Below are 21,810 nucleotides of genomic sequence, written 5' to 3'. Positions count from 1 at the left end.
ATGGACTTGCCCATATACCCCTTCCCATTCTTTTTCAAATTTGTGGCCTCTTTTTAAATTAAGTGTTTATTGATGCATATATGTATATGTATATCATACACATTCATAAATATAACCTACTCAGTTCACATAATGTTACTTGTATGATTTTTTTAGACTGAACATATTTTTCTTTTTATTTATTCTTCTCTCATACAATACATCCTGACAACAGTTTCTCAGCCCTCCTCTACCCTCCTCTCCCCTTCCCTCCCCTCTTCTCTCTTCTTCCCCAGGTCACTGCTCCTACATTTCCAGCTTGAGTAAAGAGCTTGCCTCCCAGGGATATCAACCCTGCATAGCACAACAAGATGCAAGACTAGGCACAAACCCTCCTATCAAGGCTGGATAAGGCAGCCCAGTAGGTGTGGACAAGGGACTCAAAAGCAGGCAAAAGGGTCAAAGATACCCCTGATCCCACTGTTAGGAGTTCCACAAAAACTCCTAACTAAACAACTATACTGTATATGTAGAGGGCCTAGTTCGGCCCTACGCAGGCTCTCTGGTTGGTGCTTCAGTCTCTGTGAGTCCCTATGAGTCCTGCTTAGTTGATTCTTTGGGCTTTGTTCCTGTGGTGTCCTTGACCTCTCTGGATCCTACAATCCTTCCTCCCCATCTTCCTCAGGGTTCTCTGCACTCTGCCTAATGTTTGGCTGTGTGTCTCTGAATCTGCTCCCATCAGCTGCTAGATGAAGCTGCTCTGATGACAATTGGTCTAGGCACCAAACTATGAGTATATCAGATTATCATTAGGAATCATTTCATTGGCTTTATTCCCAGTTTTGTTTGGTGCTTCCCTAGGTTTCTAGGCAACCCAGCTTCTAGTTCCTGGCCATCCAGGCAGTGATGTGTATGGGCTTCCTCTTGTGTGAGCCTTAGGTTAGACCAATCATTGGTTGGCCACTCCCACAAGTTAAGGGCCACCATTGCCACAGGACATCTTGCAAGTAGAACAACTTGTAGGTTGAAGGTTTTGTGGCTGGGTTGGTGTTCAAGTTCCACCATTCAGTGCCTTGCCTGGTTACAGAAGATGGAGTCCTAACTAGGTTTACCCTAATAGATTCCAGGAAGTTTCCACTGCACTAGGTTTCCACTCTCTCTCAAAAGCCCCCTAATTCTAGTGGTCTTTCTCCTGTAGAGCCAGAGGTGCATCAGTACCTCCCTCCCTCTCCAACCTGACCCCTCCTGTTCTCATCATGTTGCCATCCGCATGCACCCCCAGCATGCCAGTCTCATAATCTGACCATTTCTTAAAGAACTGTGTACAACTGCTTTTACATAATGAAATGGTGCAACATATCAAAAGATGGGTGTTGATGTTTCCAAGTCAAGGCAAAGCCAGGAGTGAAAGCACCAGTAAGAACAGAAACCAGGTCCTAAGGCTCAGATTTCCTGAGCTTGTTCCTCTCCACACAGGACAATCTGTGAAATATCATAATTCCAGACACAATCTGTATGGCCACTGAAAATCAGAACTTCATTTCAAATTTATGACCCCATCTTTAATTACAACTATTTAAGGCAGCGTTAATTGTTAGAAGTAACCTAAAACCTTTTTATGGTCCCACAGAGATGTGCTTGGAATCGACATTCTCATTTGTGCCTGGCCATTCTGTGTGTCTATACTTCTGCTTTTCAGCAAGTCTGTCCCTCAGTGAGTCTGCCTTCCCTAAGTTTCTTTCATTTCAAATTATCCATCCTAACACACAAGATGAATTGTCTCTCAAAGGGCCTGAGTTTGGCATTTTTTTGTTTGAAGATCATCAGTGATTCCCCACACAAGATATTCTGTGAATGGGACTCCCTTCCTCCCCAGACATCCCTCTCCCTCTGCCTCTGCCCTTACCACACCTACCATTCTTACCAAATGCACGATGGTCTTCCAAAGAGTCTTTTCTTTCAACATGCTCTGCCCATTTATTCTTTTCTGCTATATTGTGTGACAAGATTTTCCTCCCTCAATTCCCATTCATGACGGCCAGACACATTTATTTCCACCTTAAGATTCATCTCAAGTTTCACCTCTTTGTGCTTCTCCTGACCTTCGTTTTGTAGTTGAATTAATCCACCATTCTTTGAGACCTCATATACAGAATTATATTTTTGTCGTAATGCTCTGACACATGCTTTGAATCTTTCAAGCTATTTGCTTCTTTTATTCTTGAAAGTAGATGCTGTTTCTTCTCCCCCTCTATTTCCTTCCATTCCATCCCTCCTCTGACCAAATATCTGACCAATATATCAAATCCCAAAAGTGTTTTCTGAAAAGAGAAATAGATAAAGGAATGATGGTTGACACAAAGAAAATGTCTCTTTTGAAATGTAGAATTGATTTTCTGTCTCACCTTGGAAATTTGATTTGCTACTCTCTGGACACAGAGAGCTAATCAAAGTGTGGGTATTTTGGGGCGTGACTCCAAGTCCTCAAACTCTGGCATCTTAATTATGCCATTATAGGAAGTCCCTAGAAAGTTGGGGACACTGAGACTTCATTCCTCCCTAAAGGTAAACAATGGCCACATTTGATTTAACCACAGAAGCAATTAACTCTCTGCCAGTATGGAAAACTGCTTTTGAGTTGTATTTATTGATGCATAGGTTTCACAGAGCTGTTATATTTGAAGACAAATGACTATGTCTATAATTGAGACTGCTAAAGAATTGGCACCTGTGATATAATGATGGAAGACATGGAGAAAGGGTAAGGAATCAGAAATAATCTGGATGACATTGTCTTTGGGACTTTGATGCCCTTTTCTTTCCATTGACTTCCAAATCAAAGTTTCTCATTTAGTCAGTTCTCATATTATCTTAGGTAGGATTTTATTGTTGTGATAAAACATCAGGACCATAAATATCTTGGGGAGGAAAGGGTTTATTTGGCTTACACTTCCATATTAAAGTTCATCATCAAAGGAACTCATGACAGACACCTGGAGCTAGGAGCTGATGCAGAGGCTACGGAGGAGTGCTTCCTACTGGCTTGCTTCTCATGGTTTATTCAGCTTACTTACTTGTAGCATCTAAGCCCACCAGACCAGCTGTGGTACTGCTTGCAGTGAGCTGGACTCTCCCATATCAATCATCAGTCATGAAAATATACAATAGACTTTCTTACTGACCAGTCTGGTTGGGGCATTTTCTCAGTTGAGGCTCCATTTTCCTAAATGACTCTAGCTTGTGCCATGTTGGCATAAAACTAGCCAGCATGTATATACAGCAAGTATTTGATACTCTGCTTTAGCACATAAAAATGACCTACAGATGAAACTGTAGGAAAGAATGATGTGTTACTTTATGTTTTCATACAATATCACAGGATGGTGCAGAAGAGGTTCTTCATTAATAATCCTTCCTCTGAAAACTGCCTTATTATGTAATAAACAATAGAGTATGTAGCAGTTACAACTCTTAAGAGCCCTGTATATTTGGATTGAGTTTGAGTTAAGACTACACTACATTTAAATGTTTTATCTCATTTAATTCTCACAAAATTCCATAAGATACTGATTCCCACTCTAGGGATGGGAAAATGAGTTAGAAAAGTCCATTCATGACATCCTAAAATTTGCAGGCAAATGGACAGAACTAGAAAAAAACCATCCTGAGTGAGGTAACACAAAACCAGAAAGACAAATATAGTACATACTCACTCATAAGTGGATACCAGACATCAGGCAAAAGATACCCCAGCTTACAATCCACTACCCTAGAGAAGCTAGAATCCTCTTCTGGAAATGGATGGAAACAGATGCAGAAACCCACAACTAACCATTAGGCTAGGGAGGAGCAATGATATGAACAAAGGAGTCAAGACCTTGATGGGGAAACCCATAGAATCAGCTGACCTGAGCTAGTGAGAGATCACTGACTCAGGTCTGACAAATGGAGAACCTGCATAAGACTGAACTAGACTCTCTTAATATAGGTGACAATAGTGTGACTTGGATATTTATACGAGGCCACTGGCAGTGGGTCCAAGATCTAACACTAATGCACAAACTGACTTAGTGGAGCCCATTCTCTATGAAGTGATACCTTGCTCAGCCTAGACACAGGGGTGTGTGGGGGGGTGGAGAGGTGCCTTGTTCAGACTTAGTAGACTTCCTAGGGGAGGCCTTGCCCTCTCCGAGGGGCAGATGGGAGGTGGAAGGGGGAGTGGGGAGAGCAGGAGGAGAAGAGGGAGGGCGAATTGGGATTGGAATGTAAAAAATAAATTAATAAAAAATTAAAACAGAAAAGTCCTTTCATTTTCTAAAGTAATTACTATGTGGTGTGGTGTGGTTCTAAAGAGGTAAGAGTCAGGTTGCTTTATTCAAATGCCCAATTATTGCACTAACCATTTCCCACAAAGTGAACTTGAGTATCACTAACATGGGCATGCAAGCCCCTCTGTGTGCTGACACACACTTTCCTCTTTCACCTTATGCCCTTTCCTTTTTATACATGGTTTTCCAATAACACAGAACTGATTGTTGTTTCCAGGGCCTTTTTCTCATTTTTCCCTTTCTCATGCTAATAATCTCTGTCATGCATTTCCCACACTTCACTAATTCATACACATTGCTTAGTACCCAGGTAATACACTCAAATGTAACATTCAAATAGAAAAGAGCATCTTTGAACTAATTCATTCATGACAATTCCTTTAAATCTGCATGTTGGGTGAAAGAACACTGACAATTACTAATGCTCTATATATCTTAGATTGCATTCATCACCTATCCTAAGCATTTCTTGGCTTTCTGTGTTTCCAATTAACCTGTGAATTCTTTCAAGGAGGATAATGTCTCTAGAACTTGAGGGATTAGCAGAATGTCTTACAATTGTAGGAACAGAATACTCAAGAGTGTGGGATAATACTAAGCACCCACTTAAATCCGCTTATGACATGGTTTTTAAAAGATTTATTTTTATGTGTATAAATGTTTGCCTGCATGTATGTATGTGCACTGTGTGCATGCCTACCGCCCGTGGAGGTCAGAAGAGGGCATCAGGTCCCTGATGTGGAATTGGAATTACAGACAGTTGTAATTTTCCACCTGAGTGCTGGGAACTCAATTTGGGTTCTCTGAAAGATCAGCAAGTGCATATAACCATTGATCTATTTTCCCAGCCCCTGATGGTATCATTTTGACAGGCTCATCAGGTGGAGTGAATGGGTTTACCAGCAAGAGGGGATTAAGGGCTCACTTTGTACATTTCTAGACAGCTAGGATTTATGTACTGAAGGTCTTTAGTTTCCAGACTTAATTCCTTTGGGTGTGAAGTCATGAGTATCATGTTTTCTGGAGTGTTGAACTTCCTCAGACCAGATACGAAGTCTTTTTGAACTTGGCTTTGGTGTCCTTATCCACATATATGTTATTAGACTGGGTGGATCTGTTGATCATTTTAGTCTCCCTCACTACTATGTATGTATCCTTGGCTTTATGCACCCATGCTATGGAAATTTTGATTAACTATTATTTCTCATGTAGCTACTTGAACTTCTGAGAGTAAATGCTTAAGTCTCTAATATTCAGCAGCTCATATGGCCAGTAGTGAATGAACTTCTCTACGCAAAACAGACAGCTATTTAGCTTCAACTCATATATATTCTAGATAAGTAAAGACAATGGATACATAAATGTCTATAGGCTCCTGACGCTGTGTCCCAGCCCATGAAATTGCACACTTCTGAAGATTTATTTTAAAATTTAGGGTTTATACTAATATTCTTTTTGGATTGCATTAAGATCAAGCATGTCTTATGACTAGGGTCATTAGATGATGACAGAGGGCCAAGGGAGTGTGAGAGAGCCCTTCAATACTTGAACAACTCCTTCTGGATGAAAAAAAAATTCTGCTTTGTATTTTATAGTGTAATGAGTTATGTACTCTAGGGAGATAGAGATGGCAATATAATAGTGAAGAAATCAAGCTGCTCAGGAAATTAAGACACATTTTTCTGAATAGCATTTCTCATTCTTCTTTTAGACACCACCAAGTTCCTAACTTCTTATGGGAGTTTTAGAACTCTGAGAACTACTCACTGACTGGTCTGGCTCTAATTAGACCATTGCTACTCCCTCTCCTCTTTCCTGATCATTGATAGGCTCTGGTTGGATGCAGCAGTTATAATGAAGGGTTTTATTCACAGTCTTCACACAGGTGATGGATGCTCCCTGGGATGCTTGCAAAGATGGCTTTATTTGAGAAGATAGCCTTACGACTTTGCCCCTCAGCAGGCTGACCTTCACAAATGGGAGGCATCGCCTTCTCAAGGGCAGCTTCAGTGTCTCCTTCGAAAAAGTAATTTTCTTTTGTGAGTCACATGCTGTGTCATGGTTTATAACAACAGGAGGAACTGAAAGTTACAGAACCCAGGAGGCAGAAAGGGGCTGTCTGTCTGAGGAATAGCAAGAACTGGTTTTATTCTCTGCCACGCTGTGATGAAAAGGCTTTTTGTAAAAGCTTTTAGTTGGCTTCCTTTTGTCCTAATCATGTTCCAGAATGTATCTAATGCATGTCTTACCTTTGAAAGGAAAAAAAGGAACCATTTTAAAGAAGAATTGCCTTCATTTAAACAGATTTTATCTGACTTGGGGTTGGAGACATGACCTCCTTGTGACGTTCACAAGTCCTCACCAAACTACAGGGACATAGAATACTCTGCTTGCAAATTGAGAAGGATTCCATCATGAAAGGGGGTGGATCTGAGTTTTCTACATGAAGGTGAAATGGAATGGTTTCCCAATCTAGGGAGAAAACATGGACAAAGGCACAAAGGCACAAAAGTGTTCTCATAATTCTCTGTGTAGTTTTGTCTTTTTGTAGGTACTCATCACCTCCCCTGCCCCCGACAGTATGACAAATGCTGCTTATGTTTCTAGAGTTTTGCAATTTACCTAAAACATATGTTTAGACCATACATGCAAAATATCAACAGAACAGTGCAATTTCAACTGCATTCTTTCATTTATAAAGCATCACTGAGTGTTTGGAAGTGTAACAGCTGTACCCTAGTTGGGTGATACAACAATGAGTAAAACTGGGGGAAAAATCACTTTCCTCATTCTTGATGGCTTCTGAGTGCTATTTTTTTTGGATATGACCTTTATTGAGCTTATCTACCAGAGTGGAAATAATGTCTGTACAAAACCAAATGTTAGTTACTTTAACTTCTGCTAACAATTAAAATCCAAACAGTTTTTAAAAACAGTCAACTCAATCAAAACCCACTACTTCAGAATCAATAGCATCTTTGAAGCCACAGTAACACTTAAATATGGTTAAGACTCGAATGCAGAAAGTTGGTTGGCTGGAAGGCTAATTGAGCTAATTTGAGCAAGCCTCCAACTTGCTCAAATAGAATTACAAAAAGGCAAAATTGTGTTTTTCACAGAGATACAGTCCACTAGAATCACCACAGTGGACAGCTGTTAAGAATATTCAGAGTCCTGAGATAATAAGGAATCCAGGCATCCTTCTACAGTCTTCTGTTGTCCTTTCTTCCCAATCAGAGATTTGTGGATTTGTGAGATAACACCACCACCAGCAATTGTAGCCTTGATCAGAGAGTCCAATTCTTCATCCCCGCGAATAGCAAGTTGCAAGTGAGAGGGGTAATACACTTTACCTTTAAGTCTTTTGATGCATTTCCTGCCAACTCTAGTACCTCTGTGGTGAGATACTCCAGGATGGCTGCGCTATACACAGGGGCGGTCGCGCCCACACGGCCTTGGCTGGTTGTACTAGATTGCAGGTGTCGATGAATACGGCCCACAGGGAACTGCAAGTGGGAAACCGCCTTTGTCTTGGCCTTTCCGGAGTCCTTTCCAGCCTTACCGCCAGCCATCTCGGACAGTGCTAAAGGTCGCACAAGCGAGCAAGAGACGAGGCCAGGTGACCCGCACAGCAAGATCCCGGCGCCCACTCCTCTGTTGTAGGGCGATTCAAACTGCCCATTATTGAGTTTTGATTTGAGGATGTTGGGAAAACTCTCCATTCTCTCTCTGTTTTCACGTATGTATGTAGGCACATGTGTATGTGCATTTGTATATTAGTGGGGGTATGTAGATAATTTCCCACAGCTGTAACAGGAGAAAACACAGTGTGAGACATGGAAAATCCAAGCACACATTTCCTTATTTCCTTGATGGCTTCCCAGATATAGAAAATCTACCATGACTTGGATTCTTGCTGAGCATGGATCAACTATAGAATCACTCCAAGCTGGCACACCTGGTAGCCTATCTAATCAGATGTGACATGGAATATGAAAGCTTTACGTCATTATGTGGAGTTCTAAATTTTGCCTGTTCAATGAAGCTAAACACTCACGTAGTAAGCTATTTTACTGTGGGTGTGGGCATCAGTTTGTACTGGCTGCTGCTGATAAATATCGAATCTTGTACTTCAATACAGAAATTACCTTCCTCCCTCCTCCCTCACTCCTTCCTTCTCTCCCTTCCTTCCATTTTCCTTCCTTCCATCATTTGGCCTTGCACATTCTTGGTAGCATTCTAACATTGAGATACATCAACAACAAGTTAAAGTTCTTTTTAAATTTTTTTTATTATTTTTATTTTTTTCCATTTTTCATTTGAATTAAAAACAAGATTGTTTTACGTGTCAGTCCCAGTTCCCCTCCCTCCCCTCCTCCCCTACCACCACTCCCCAACTAAAACCCTATCTATCACATACCCTTCCTGTCAGAATGGCTAAAATCAAAATCACCAATGACAGTTTATGCTGGAGAGGATGTGGAGAAAGGGGAACACTTCTCCACTGCTGGTGGGAGTGCCAACTTGTACAGCCACTTTGGAAAGTGGCTGTACACTCCTCAGGAAAATGGGAATCAATCTACCACAAGATCAAGCAATTCCACTATTAGGCATATACCCAAAAGAAGCAAGTTACAGTTCTTGTTATCAAGGGACTTAAATTTCACTGAGTGAGATGTTGAATTGATTGTGAAACAGTTGGTCAAAGGCACTGTCATGAAGCCGCCTTAAAGAAAGAGGGGCACGTAAAGCTTTGAAATATTCAGAGACTGGTGGGGATTCTGAAGAAAAGATAGTCCAAAGGGCATGTACTGAGATTCCCAGTGGAGGATATGGAGTGGTTAGTATATTCTGCACATTTTCTTCCCTGTTTCTAGCCCTTTTCAATCAGCTGTTATCATTTTTTTGTGGAATAAAAAAGAATGGAGTCCGTTGGTGTTGTCCCTCCTGGATGGGGCAGCTAACCACTTACACATTATGCTAGTTTCTTCCTGTATAGGAAAACTCACAGGTGAGATATTTTGTCTTAGAGGAGAGGTCATGTAGATAAAATGAGATAAGTTTTCTTGCCCATTTCCACTCATCTATTCTCAAACTGTATTATCTAATGGTTTGCTACAACTTGTTGGCTGGAGCCTTAAGTCCCTGCAAAGGTATTCTTATATGTTGATGGTTGTTTATATTGATTTTTTAAAATGGAAATATCATGGTAGAAAGCTAATATGTTTTTGATATCACTCCTGGAATCCAAGTGCATTTCAAAAAATAATTGGTAGCTTAGCATGTGTATAGATGTTTGAACTAATGGAATTCTGGATGAATGAAAACAAAGAATTGGAACCACAAATCTATGTGGATTATCATTGCATGAATTGTGGTGATTGGAGAACTCTGTGTTTCTAATAGATACTGCTTGAGGGAAGAAACCAAGATTAACATCTCCATAGCTCCAGCTCAAAGTATATGTTTAATAATTGTAGAAAGAGGATTAGCTAGTTTTCCTTTATCTATATGACACTGTCACCTGTTTTACTAGTATTTTTACTGTAGTTTCTAGTATCTTTACTACAGTGTTTTAGAGTCAGTTGCATTAAGAAATAAATTTAGGGGCTTCAGAAATAGCCCAGCTCTTAAGAGCACTTAATGGTCTTGCAGAGGACTTAGGTTCAGGTCCCAGATCCTACATGCTGACTTATAAACAACCGTAATTCTATGTCTAGAGGACCTGATGATCTCTTTTGCCCTGTTCCCTGCATGAAAGCACTGCACATAAACTCATTCAGAAAAACATAATACAAATAAATAAATAAATGCATCTTTAAAAAGAAGTGAGTTTCCAGCAAGACAAAACGGCAGCCCACAGACTGGGAAAAGTATTTACCAACCCCACATCTGACAGAGGGTTGACCTCCAAAATATACAAAGAACTCAAGAAGCTAGTCTCCAAAACACCAAACAATCCAATTAAAAAGTGGGGAACAGAACTAAATAGACAGTTCTCAACAGAGGAATCTAAAATGGCTGAAAGACACATAAGAAAGTGTTCAACATCCTTAGCCATCAGGGAAATGCAAATCAAAACAACTCTGAGATACCATCTTACTCCTGTCAGAATGGCCAAAATCAAAAACACCAATGACAGTTTATGTTGGAGAATATGTGGAGAAAGGGAACACTTCTCCACTGCTGGTGGGAGTGCCAACTTGTACAGCCACTTTGGAAATCAGTATGGTGACTCCTCGAGAAAATGGGAATCAGTGTACCACAAGATCCAGCAAGTCCACTCTTAGGCATATACCCAAAAAAAGCACATTCATAAACAAGGATATCTATTCAGAGATGTTCATAGCAGCACTGTTTGTAATAGCTAGAAACTGGAAGCAACCTAGATGCCCCTCAACTGAGGAATGGATAGAGGAATTGTGGTACATTTACACAATGGAGTACTACTCAACGGGAGAAAAAAAAAAAACAATGGAATCTTGAAATTTGCAGGAAAATGGATGGAACTAGAAGAAACCATTCTGAGTGAGGTAACCCAATCACTAAAAGACAAACATGGTATGTACTCACTCATATGTGGATTTTAGACATACAGTAAAGGATTACCAGCCTACAATCCACACTGCCAGAGAAGCAAGTAAACAAGGAGGACCCTAAGAGAAACATACATGGTCCCTTGGAGAAGGGGAAAGGGTCAAGATCCCCTGAGCAAATTGAGAGCACGGGAAGAGGAAGGAGGGATCTAGGAGAATGAGAAGGGGAGAAGAGGAGGGATGCAGAGGACATGAGGGAGCAGAAAGGTTGAGGAGGGGGAAAATGGTGTAATTATATTATGATTTCAAAAAATAAAAAACAATAAAAGTCAGTTTGATTCAATTCCATTAATCAGGGTGATTTTCTATTCTATTCCTCAGAGAATTAGGGAAGCATCCAACAGATACCATCTTTTCCATTGAGTTTCTTTCCAATATCTACAACTAGAATGGCTCTATAATTAATCATCCAAACTTGTTCTATTCAAAACTTACTTTTAAATCAATTTAACAAACAAAGAGATGAATTTACCATAATACTTCCTTTTTAAAATTAGTTTTAAAGTTAACATACAAAGCAATAGTATCTTCATACATATACATTCTTTTTTTTTCTGATTTATTCCCTTTCCCAGATGCCCTTCTTATCTTCCAGTCCACTTCATGCAGCCCACTTTATTTTCCAGCATCCCCATTTCTGCTTTTGTGGCACATGTATTATATTATTCCCCCCACCCAGAGCTCTTCTTCCACTCTCATAGTCCTCTTTTTAGTTTTTGCAATACACACACACACACACACACACACACACACACACACACACCCTTAGATACTACATAGTAAAGAAAGGGTGGAGGTGTTTTTGAGTCTAGTTTATTTTACTCAACACAATGACATTCAGTTTTATCTATTTTCCTACAAACGTTATGATTCTATTCTTGTTTATGGCTAGATAAGATTCATGACTTATATTTGATAACTTTTCTTTATTCATTCATCTGTTGATGAATATTTAGGCTGATTCCATTTTTTAGCTTATGTAAATAGTACAACTGTAAATGTGGATGCAAACCCAAACCTTGTTGGATGTCATAAACATGTGCCATAGTAAGTATATTAGCACAGAAAATTAAAGACCAATTTTCCTAATGAACAAAATTGCAAAAGTTCTCAACTAAATATTCACAGACTGAATTTATGAAAACATTAAGAACATCATACAACACGATCAAGAAGGCTTCATTTAGAGATTCAAAATTGGTTTAGTATGCAAATGCATAAATACAATGCCCTATTTATAGAAATTTAAGGGCAGAAAGCACATACATGGTCATGTAGATGCAAAAAAGGCATTTGACAAAGCTCACCATGCTTTTATGATAAATGTTCTGAAGAAGTTAGGAATAGATAGGAATACAGCAAAGGAATCATGACCATACATGGCAAATCTAAAACCAATACTATACCATGGGGAAACCGAGAGTGGTTCTTTTGAAACCGAGAATGATACAAATATATCCAATCTCACTACTCTTATTAAATATAATATTTGAAGTCTTAGCTAAAATATTAAGACAACAGAAATAACTAAAAGGAATAAGAATAGGAGAGGAAGAGGTCAAATTATCCTTATTTGTAGATGGCATGATTCTGTCTTTAAAATAATATGTTTAATTTACCAGGAAACTCTTAGATATAATAAAAATTCTCAGTGAAGTTGCACCATACAAACCAAACATACTAAAATCAGTAGCTTTCATATTTGCTAATAATAAACTCAAAGAGAAAGAAAACAGAAAAAATCCCATTTATCATAAACAACAAACATAATATAAATACAACTAACCAGACAACAACCTCACAAACAAAACTGCCCCCAGAAACACTAGAAATAAACCTAACAAAGGAAGTGAAAGATATCTATAGTGAACACTTTGTGACATAAAAAAGAAAAACAAATGCTATTGGCAGAATGTATGTTATTAAAATGGCTCTTTTACTAAAATAAATATATATAGTCAATATATTTGCCCTAAATTTTAATAACATTATTCAAAGAACTAGAAATACAATCCAAGAATTCACACACACACACAGACAAACACACACACACACACACACACACACACACACACACACACACACACACACACACACACACGAAGGGGGGTAGGGGCAAAAGGACACATGTGACATGAAGGTGAAGAGACCCTGGGAGAAGGAGGGAAGACTGAAGGCAGATAAAGGAGGAGGGGGAGTTGAAGGCAGAGGAAAGTAAATTGTACTTAAAAACACCATAATGAAATCTAGTACTTTATATGGAAATTAAAAATTAAAAGGTGAAGATAATCACACTATTGTAACTAGTATAAATTGGCACCAATCACTGGGAAAAGAATCAATTTGACATTCTGATGTGGATGATGAAAATAGTGAAAGATGAGGTGGTCTCAGAACCAGAATGAAGCTGGCTTTGACAGGAAGACCTAGGGGCAATCTGCAGGAGAGGCCCAGCATTTGAGCTGGCTCTGAATAGTGTTTGAGTTTAGATTTAGAGAGAGCAGGCACTGCTGCCCAAGGGGTAGTGTATTCAGTTTTGGAGGCAAAATGCTGTTCATCTGGGGGAAGCAATGAATTATTTAGTATTTCTGGGGTTATGAGATAGGGCAACTGGACCCAGACTAACAGTTCTTCTAGCTAAGGAGAGTATGAAAATAATATACACTTCTGGAATAACGCACATGAAATCTGCAAAGGCTTGGGCTGTATAGCTCATTACTTAAATAGCGCAGTCTTGTCTGTAGCCAACCATAATTCCTGTCCTTAGTATAGTGCATGGTGTCAAATCTTTTGTTTATTTTCGGGTTCATCTTGGACTTCCATGGTTTCCAAGAAATTTCTTTCTTATAGCTCATACTTTCATGTTTTTTTTCAAGGTATTTTTGAAAAATATTTTCAAAACATTTTAAACTGTTTTAACTCTTGTTTTAGGCAAACTGAATTTTTTCTTGCTATTCTCACTATCTCATGGCTAGTTTTGTTGTATTATTATGGTAAAAGAATCTTCTCCTCAACAAAAATTAACAAAATTAGATGATGAGAAATAAGAACACCACATTACTTTATTAATTTGTTCATTTATTCATTAAATAAATATTTGTTTTGTATGTGTATCTATCGTGTTAAACAAAATATTTTATTCATGTCCTTTGGAGGCTCATATTTGCATTTTGGAACTAGTCATTACTGAGCTAATAATACAGCAATTAATATTTAATCATAATGGTGGCAATTGCAGTAATAAAAATATCCTAGAGTGTTCTAAACCTAGCTTGGAATGGACCAAAAAAGGCTTTTTGTTGGTACTTCTAGAGATGTTTTGCTAATATTTCTTTTCATCACTAGTTTATGATACTTCATTGTACTTTGTTAAAAAATTTATAGATAAAATTATGTGTGTTCAATGCATACAACAGGATGTTCTGAAGTATGTACACTTATAGAGTGATTATATTTAGATAATTAATGGTGTGCATTACCTTAAATAGCTACCATTTTTGTGGTAAGAATACTCTGCATCCACTCACTGTCCTTCAAAAATTACACGGTATTTTTGAAGAATACCATGTAATTACTACTAACCATAGCTCACATTGTGCAATAGATGTATAGAACTTATTCCTCTTAATGAAAATTTTGTCTTTTGATCAACAGCTCTAGAAACCCCCCTCACCAGCTACCCAATTCCTAATAACTACCATTCTGCTATTTCCATGAAATCAACTTTTTAATAGTCCACATATGAGAGTGACTATAAACATTTGTCTTTTCATACCAAACTTATTTTACTTGACATAATCTCCTCCAGGTTTATCTATCTTTCACAAATGTCAGGGTTTCCCTTTTATGGCTGATTATTATTCAGTTGTGTAATTATACCACAGTTCTTTACCTGTTCATCTATCAGTGGACACTTACATTGCTTCTAGACCTTGCCTGCCAGGAATAGAGCTTCAATGAACATGGGAGAGCTGGTGTCTTCTCTTTTACAGACTAAATTTCATTTCTTCTGTATTTATATCCAGTAGTGAAATTGCTGGGTTGTTATGATAGTGTGATAGTTTATTTTTAGTTTTTTGAATCATAATGGGTTCACAAATTTACCTTGCCACCAGCACTATACAAGGTTACCTTTCCACCAGCACTATACAACAAGTATGTTCATGACCTCACTAGCATGTATATACTGTAAGTTTTTCATGAGATAGGGTTTCTCTGGGTGTGGCCCTGGCTATACTGGAACTTACTCTATAGACCAGGCTGGCCTCAGACTCAGAGATCGGCCTGCTTCTGGCTCTCAAGTGCTGGGATTAAAGGCATGGACCACTACACCTGGCCTTGTACTGCACTTATGATAGTAGCCCATGTAGTTGATATGAGGCATTGCATTATTGTGCTTTTGATATGCATTTCCTTCACGTAATAAGATGTGTTTGTAGATGTGATGAATAAATGGATCTCCATTAGGAATCAGCAAATGAGATCGGAAAAAAAAGAACAGTAGCCTGTAAAAAGACTAGTGGATTATACTAGTGTGAATGTAGAGAAGTACTTTCTAGAAATACAGATGGCTAAGTCAAAAGACTCAGTGATTGCAGGATGTGGGTAAAGAGGGAGTGGTGTTGGGCCTAAAAAGGCTCAGATGTGAGCCCAGTGAGCCTGGCTAGAGTTTGGTGACCTGTCTCTGGCCTGTAACTTCCACGAGGGGGTGACTCAGCAAGGCCTGATGTAAGACTGCCTCTTGCCTAGCTACCTGCCATCTTGGTGGAATATTATTGGCCCTTACTCCTCATGTCACCCTACCCCATCCTAAGATTTCCCATCCACTACCTCAACCCTATATAAATTCCTGCCTGTTGGAATAAAGTGAGATCCTGCTTTGACAAGTCTCCCGACTCAGTGTGCATTTCTTCCTGGTAACTAGGATGGGGGAGGGTTTGAGTCATGTACGCTCACCATCCTGCTCAGCCCTGGGAAGAGACCAGCTGGATAGGCCCTTCCTCAGCTCTACCTGCCAAGAACCCAGCAGAGAGAGAGGTACTGAGGATGAGTCACAGATTTCTGATTTTATTTGTTGGGTGCATGATAGTGACATAGATTGAGATGCTGACATGATAGGTTTGATAGCCATTTGTAATGGCTAAATTTAAGTGTGAACTTGATTAGATTAGGGAGTATCTCGAAACCAAATGCACTGCTTTGGTATGTTTTTGAGGGTGTTCACAAACTAAGCCGAATTAGGTTTTGAATCAAATACATGGGAAAGAGTTATCTCTAATGTGAGTGTGTGCCACCCAATTGCTGGTGACTTAGAACAGATTTCCTCTGGAAACTGGAAAACACTAATTTCCAGTCTTCAGTTTAGAACTATAGGCTTTTCAGCCCCTAGACTCAAGGATTTGAGTCTCTGAGGCTTCCTCTATGATGAAATTGCTTTTGTATTTGACCTGGAAGTTGAAGCCCAATCCTTTGGTCTTGTCATGAACCATAGTAGAAATATCCCAGGGTCTCCTGCCTGATGATAACTTCTGAGGCTTTGTATAATGAGAGAATTATGATCTCTTTTACATGTCTCTTTTCTGGTGCACATGCACGTTTATTTAAACAAGGGTTTATTTAGCTTATGCTTCTGCATCATAGTTCATTATCAAAGAAGTCAGGACAGCAGCTCAAGCAGGGCAGGGACCTGAAGGCAGGAGTTATTTCAGCAGCCATGATAGAGTGCTGCTTATGGCTTGTTCTCATGGTTTTCTCAGCCCTCTTTCTTGTAGAACCAAGGACCACCAGCCCAGGAATGGCACCACCCACAATGAACTGGATCTCCGCCATCTATCACTAATTAAGAAAATACTTCACAGGCTTGCCTACTGCCTAATTTTATGTAGTTATTTTCTTAATTGAAGGTCCTGCCTTTCAGATGATTTTAGCTTGTGTCAAGTTGACATAAAACTATCCAGCATATGGTTTTTCCTTAAAAGAAACCTGTACATGCTCTTTGAGATAACATATATGTAATTTGTGTAAATATTTAGTACTTACTTATTCTCAGAGCTCTGAGATTTCTTGTTGGTTTTATTTGGTATCAGTCTATTTTAACCATCACTTTAGTGACACCTTGAAATATAAAAATTTCTATTTTTAAAAAATGTTCTTTATTTCTAGAGTGTCCTTCGTGCATATTGTTCTCACACTCCAGAACTCCTAATATTTTGTTTATACAAAATCAGAAATTCTTTTGATTTTTGATACTCTCTTTCTTGTCTTTTGACACAAACCCTCAATTTTCTGTTCTAATTCTGTGCTGATTTTATTGTTGTCACTATCTTTCAAAATTTCTAATTGTTATAATGTTTCGTCATTCCATTTCACTTTATTTAAAAAATATTTTATTATTTAGTGTGTACGGATGTTTCCCCTGTATATATGTGGACCATGTTACGTGTAGTATCTGCAGAATCTAGAAGAAGGCATGATCCCTTGGACTGGAGTTACAGTTGTGAGCTGCCATCTGGGTCCTGTTGATCGAACCTGGGTCCTCTAAAAAAGAAGTTAGTACTTTTGCCCACTGAGCCATTGTTCCAGCCTTCCCTTTATTTTTATTTTTATTACATGTATATTTTTTAGCAAACTTAATTGTCATTATTATCGTCATCTTTTCCTTCGTTTTTTTTTTTGTTTTTTTTTTTTTTTTTTTTTTTTTTTGAGATAGGGTTTTTCTGTGTAGTCTCAGATGTCCAAGAACTTGCTATATAGGGCAGGCTGGCATCTCAAGTGTTGGGGATTAAAGGCATGCATCACCACACCTGCTCCCTTTATTTTTAATATCTTTTTTAGTGCATACAGTGCCTTACTTTATCTTTTCACATATACTTATAGCTTTTTGTTCTAGTTTTGTCTTTAGGTATGGATAATTTCCATATTAATTTGTTGCTTTTTGTAAACCTTAGTGTTTATTTTTTATTTTTCTGTCTCATGTGTTTGGTGATTGTTGTTGATCATTAATATATAAGAGTCAACGATTAAAAACAACCTCTAATTGCAAACTCTTTGCATTTGGGTAGGACTTCCTGTGAGCTTTATTAGATGTGTACTTAAACTTTCATCAAGGAGTCCTTCCCATTACTGTCTTTAGGCTTTTCTCTTTGGTTGGTGAGATTGTCATTAGAGAATCTTCCCATCTGCTATACTAGATGCCAGCAGGCTAAGTCATTAAAGGTTGCCCTTTGGATCATTTATGGAAGGGGATAAAAAGAAATGAGATAACAGAAAGAGAACTTTGACTATGGAGCACAGTTAGTGAAGGTCTCTGCAGGCCCTATGGGAGGTCTGAAGTTAAGATGGCCTTCTGAATTGTCTGCCTTGGGATGAAGGATGCTGGGCCTTTATCTTCATGCTAAACAGACATTGGACACACACAGATGGCTATATCTGGTCTTTGTATCTAAGTTGTGGGTTCAGAGTACTGCAGGTTAAAAATATTTTAAGAACTATATTCAAACTGACTTTTTATTGTCATCATTCCTTAAATAACACAACTGCTTACATAGTGTTATATTGTGTTAGGTATGATTTGTAATCTAGAGATCATTTAAAGTAGGAGATTACATGTAGTAAATCATTTTGCATATGGTACCTGTGCAACAACCGCTAAAACTTAGTGGCTCCACAGGAGGTCATTGAATAAATCTGTCTCCTGTAGAGTGACTGTAGTTGTTTGGACAAGGGTTGTAAAGTGTGGGACTAACTAGCCAAGGCATGTCTTGATAGCTGAAGGCTGTCAACAGACTATACGTTTGATTGCTATAGATGACTAGCTACTAACCTGAATTTCTTAATTATATATTACATTTTTAAATGAGCTTCATAAGCACAATACTCCAACCAAGAGTAGGAACATATTCAGCAGAACAAAATAACTTTAAATTTGCATCAGTTGGGTTGAAATATAAATTGAAATTTGAATGGAAATGTTGTTGTCCTGTATAATTTGTATTCTTTGCCATCTTTACTCCTTAAAATAACCTAATATACATGTATTAATTGACTATATCTTTTCAATGCAGTGCTAAGTTTCAGGAATTTAATGAGGGTCCTTAATGCCACATAACCATTGCTTGGGTAGAATTTCAGACCATTGCTATTTTGATATAAAATTTATGTGCATTCCATAGTGATTTAGTTCCTCTGTTTTAACTTGACTGAATCTTACTATCTACATTCAAGGAATACTACTGTGCATGCATGTACAATGGCTTTGGTATCTAAATCACCATGCTATATTCATTCACTCTTCACTTCTCTATGCTGGAAGAGAGGCCAAAAAGATTTTGACTATTTAAAATATTATTTCAAAAGTGAAGAAAAAAGAGATGAAGAAGGAGAAGTAGAAATGCATAATGAAAAGAAAGATTAATTTAAAGTAGGTCTTTGGGAGGAAAACAGTGTAGATTATTTAAACCCACATTTATTTGATTGAGAAAGTACCAGAGAATGCACTGGATGCATGTTAACTGCTTGATACTTAAGTGTTGAATGCAAATTAATTACCAAAACCATCTGTTAATCATTTGAATCTGGCAATAAAAGTGATGAGTGAGGCATTTATCATCAAATTGAGGGCACATTTTTCTAATGGATCTTTTATTCAAGCTTCATGTTTCTGTTGCAATTTTATCTTTCTAGTCACACAGAGCTTCCGATCTCTATTTGTAATTAGGATGATCCAAATGACAGGGTGGTGGCACTAGAAGGAATATTGCAATTGGCTGTCAATGATCAACAGAGCAGTCACCTTTTAACCTCTTTAAATAATGCAAACCTTGATTAAATTAGGAGAAAAACTAATTAATATATTTTGATTTAAGAGAGTTGTTTACAGAAGTTGGAATTTGCATAGAAGTGTGTGTGTATATGTGTAGTGTGTGTAATGGGGGGGTTCACACAATTTGGGTTTCAACTGTACATTACTGCAGAGATGCTTCCATGGTTTGGACAATGGTGTCATCCCCAGGAAGAAGATTGAAGTTAATAATACCATGAATGTGGGAGGTACCCTTGAAAGAATTGGCATAGGAGACCGCTTTCTGAACATAACACTAGTATCACAGACACTGAGATTGACAGTTAATAAATGGGACCTTCTGAAACTGAAAAGCTTCTGTAAGGCAGGACACAGTCAACAACGACGTGGGGCAAGGGGGAGAAGAGGAGGGGGAAGAGAACAGAATGGGATAAGATATTCACCAACCCCACATCTGACAGAGGGCTGATTTCCAAAATATACAATGAGCTCAAGAAGCTAGTCACCAAAACACCAAACAATCCAATTAAAAAGTGGGGTACATTATCCCTAGCATAGGTGTGGACTTTGGGAGCCCATCCCACATAGAGAGATACTCCGTGAACCAAGACACATGGGGGTGGGCCTAGGCTCTATCCCAAAGGTTATGACAGACTCTGAAGACTCCCCATGGAAGGCCTCACCCCCTCTGGGGAGCAGAAAGTGTATGGGATAGGTAGGGTTTTAGTTGTGAAGGGGTGGTAGGGGAGGAGGAGAGGGAGAGGAAACTGGGATTGACATGTAAAACAATCTTGTTTCTAATTCAAATAAAAATGAAAAAAAGTGGGGTACAGAACTAAATAGAGAATTCTCAATAGAGGAATCTAAAGTGGCTGAAAGACACTTAGAAAGGTGCTCAACATCCTTAGTCATCAGGGAAATGAAACTCAAAACAACTCTGAGATACCATCTTACATTGGCCAAAATGGTTAAAATCAAAAACACCAATGACAGTCTATGCTGGAGAGGATGTGGAGAAAGAGGGACACTCCCCCATTGCTGATGGGAGTGCAGACTTGTATGACCATTATGGAAATCAGCATGGTGGTTTCTCAGTGGGAATCAGTCTACCTCAAGATCCAGCAATTCCTCTCTTGGGCATATACCCCAAAAAGCACATTCATACATCAAGGACATATGTTCAACTATGTTCATTGCAGCAGAACCTGGAAGCAATCTAGATGCTCCTCAACTGAAGAATGGATGGAGAAAATGTGGTACATTTTCAAAGTGGAGTATTACTCAGCAGAAGAAAACAATGAAACCTTGAAATTTGAAGGCAAATGGATGGAACAGGAAGAAAACATCCTGAGTGAGATAGCCCAATCACAGAAAGACAAGCACTGTGTGTACTCACTCATATATGGATATTAGACATAGAGCAAAGGGCTAACAGTCTACAATCCACATTGCCACAGAAGCTAGGAAGAAAAGAGGACACCAGGAGAAGAACTCATGGGCCCCCTGAAGAAGGGGAGGGAGACAAGAAACCCTGAGGAAACTGGGAGCTTGGGGGGAGACGAGGAGGGGGGAGGAGAACAGGAGAGAACAGGAGGATTGCGACAGGGGAGGAATAGAGGTGGACAAGAAAGGAGATACCTTGATAGAGGGAGCCAGTATAGGTTTGGAGAGATGTCTGGTACAGGGGAAAAGTTAGAAGATCCACAGGAATGACCCCAACTAAGAATCTAGACAGTGGTGGAGAGGCTGACTTTGATGCCCTTCCCCTATAATGAGATTGATGACTACCTTGGTTGCCATTCCTAGAGCTTTCATCCAGTAGCTGATTGAAGCAGAAGCAGGCACCCACAGCTAAACTGGGCCATACTCCTTAAATCCAGTTGAAAAGAGGGAAGAGGGATGAGCAAAGGAGCCAAGACTGTGCTGGAGAACCTGCAGAAACAGTTGACTTGACCTAGTGAGAGCACAGAGACCCTAGTCATAAAGCTGGGGAACCAGCATTGGACTAAACCAAGCCCTCTGAATGTGGGTACCAGCTAGGAGGCTAGGGCAGTCTATGGGACTTCTAACAGTGGAGCCAGAGTTTATCCCTAGAGCACAAATTGAC

At 39.0% G+C, this 21,810-nt stretch overlaps 1 long non-coding RNA gene and 1 pseudogene across 2 annotated transcripts in view; one reads left to right on the top strand and one right to left on the bottom strand.

Annotated features, from left to right (window-relative positions):
- Nucleotides 1-7,101, top strand: part of LOC118237733 — a 47,436-nt gene extending 40,335 nt beyond the window's left edge. The window contains exons 4-5 of one of the 2 annotated variants that reach the window (XR_004769130.1): nucleotides 2,638-2,740; nucleotides 6,182-7,101. This is a non-coding gene — a long non-coding RNA (uncharacterized LOC118237733). The remainder of the gene's footprint in view (nucleotides 1-2,637; nucleotides 2,741-6,181) is intronic. The other variant, XR_004769132.1, reaches the window with a different exon arrangement.
- A 362-nt stretch (nucleotides 7,102-7,463) lies between these two features.
- LOC103164383 lies at nucleotides 7,464-7,924 on the bottom strand (annotated as a pseudogene).
- Nucleotides 7,925-21,810: the final 13,886 nt, after the last annotated feature.

The sequence above is a fragment of the Cricetulus griseus genome, chromosome 3 (genome assembly GCF_003668045.3).
Source record: "Cricetulus griseus strain 17A/GY chromosome 3, alternate assembly CriGri-PICRH-1.0, whole genome shotgun sequence".
Taxonomy (NCBI): Eukaryota; Metazoa; Chordata; class Mammalia; order Rodentia; family Cricetidae; genus Cricetulus; species Cricetulus griseus.
The sequence above is the reverse complement of the archived record's forward strand: the minus strand, read 5'-3'. Positions and strand labels throughout refer to the sequence as shown.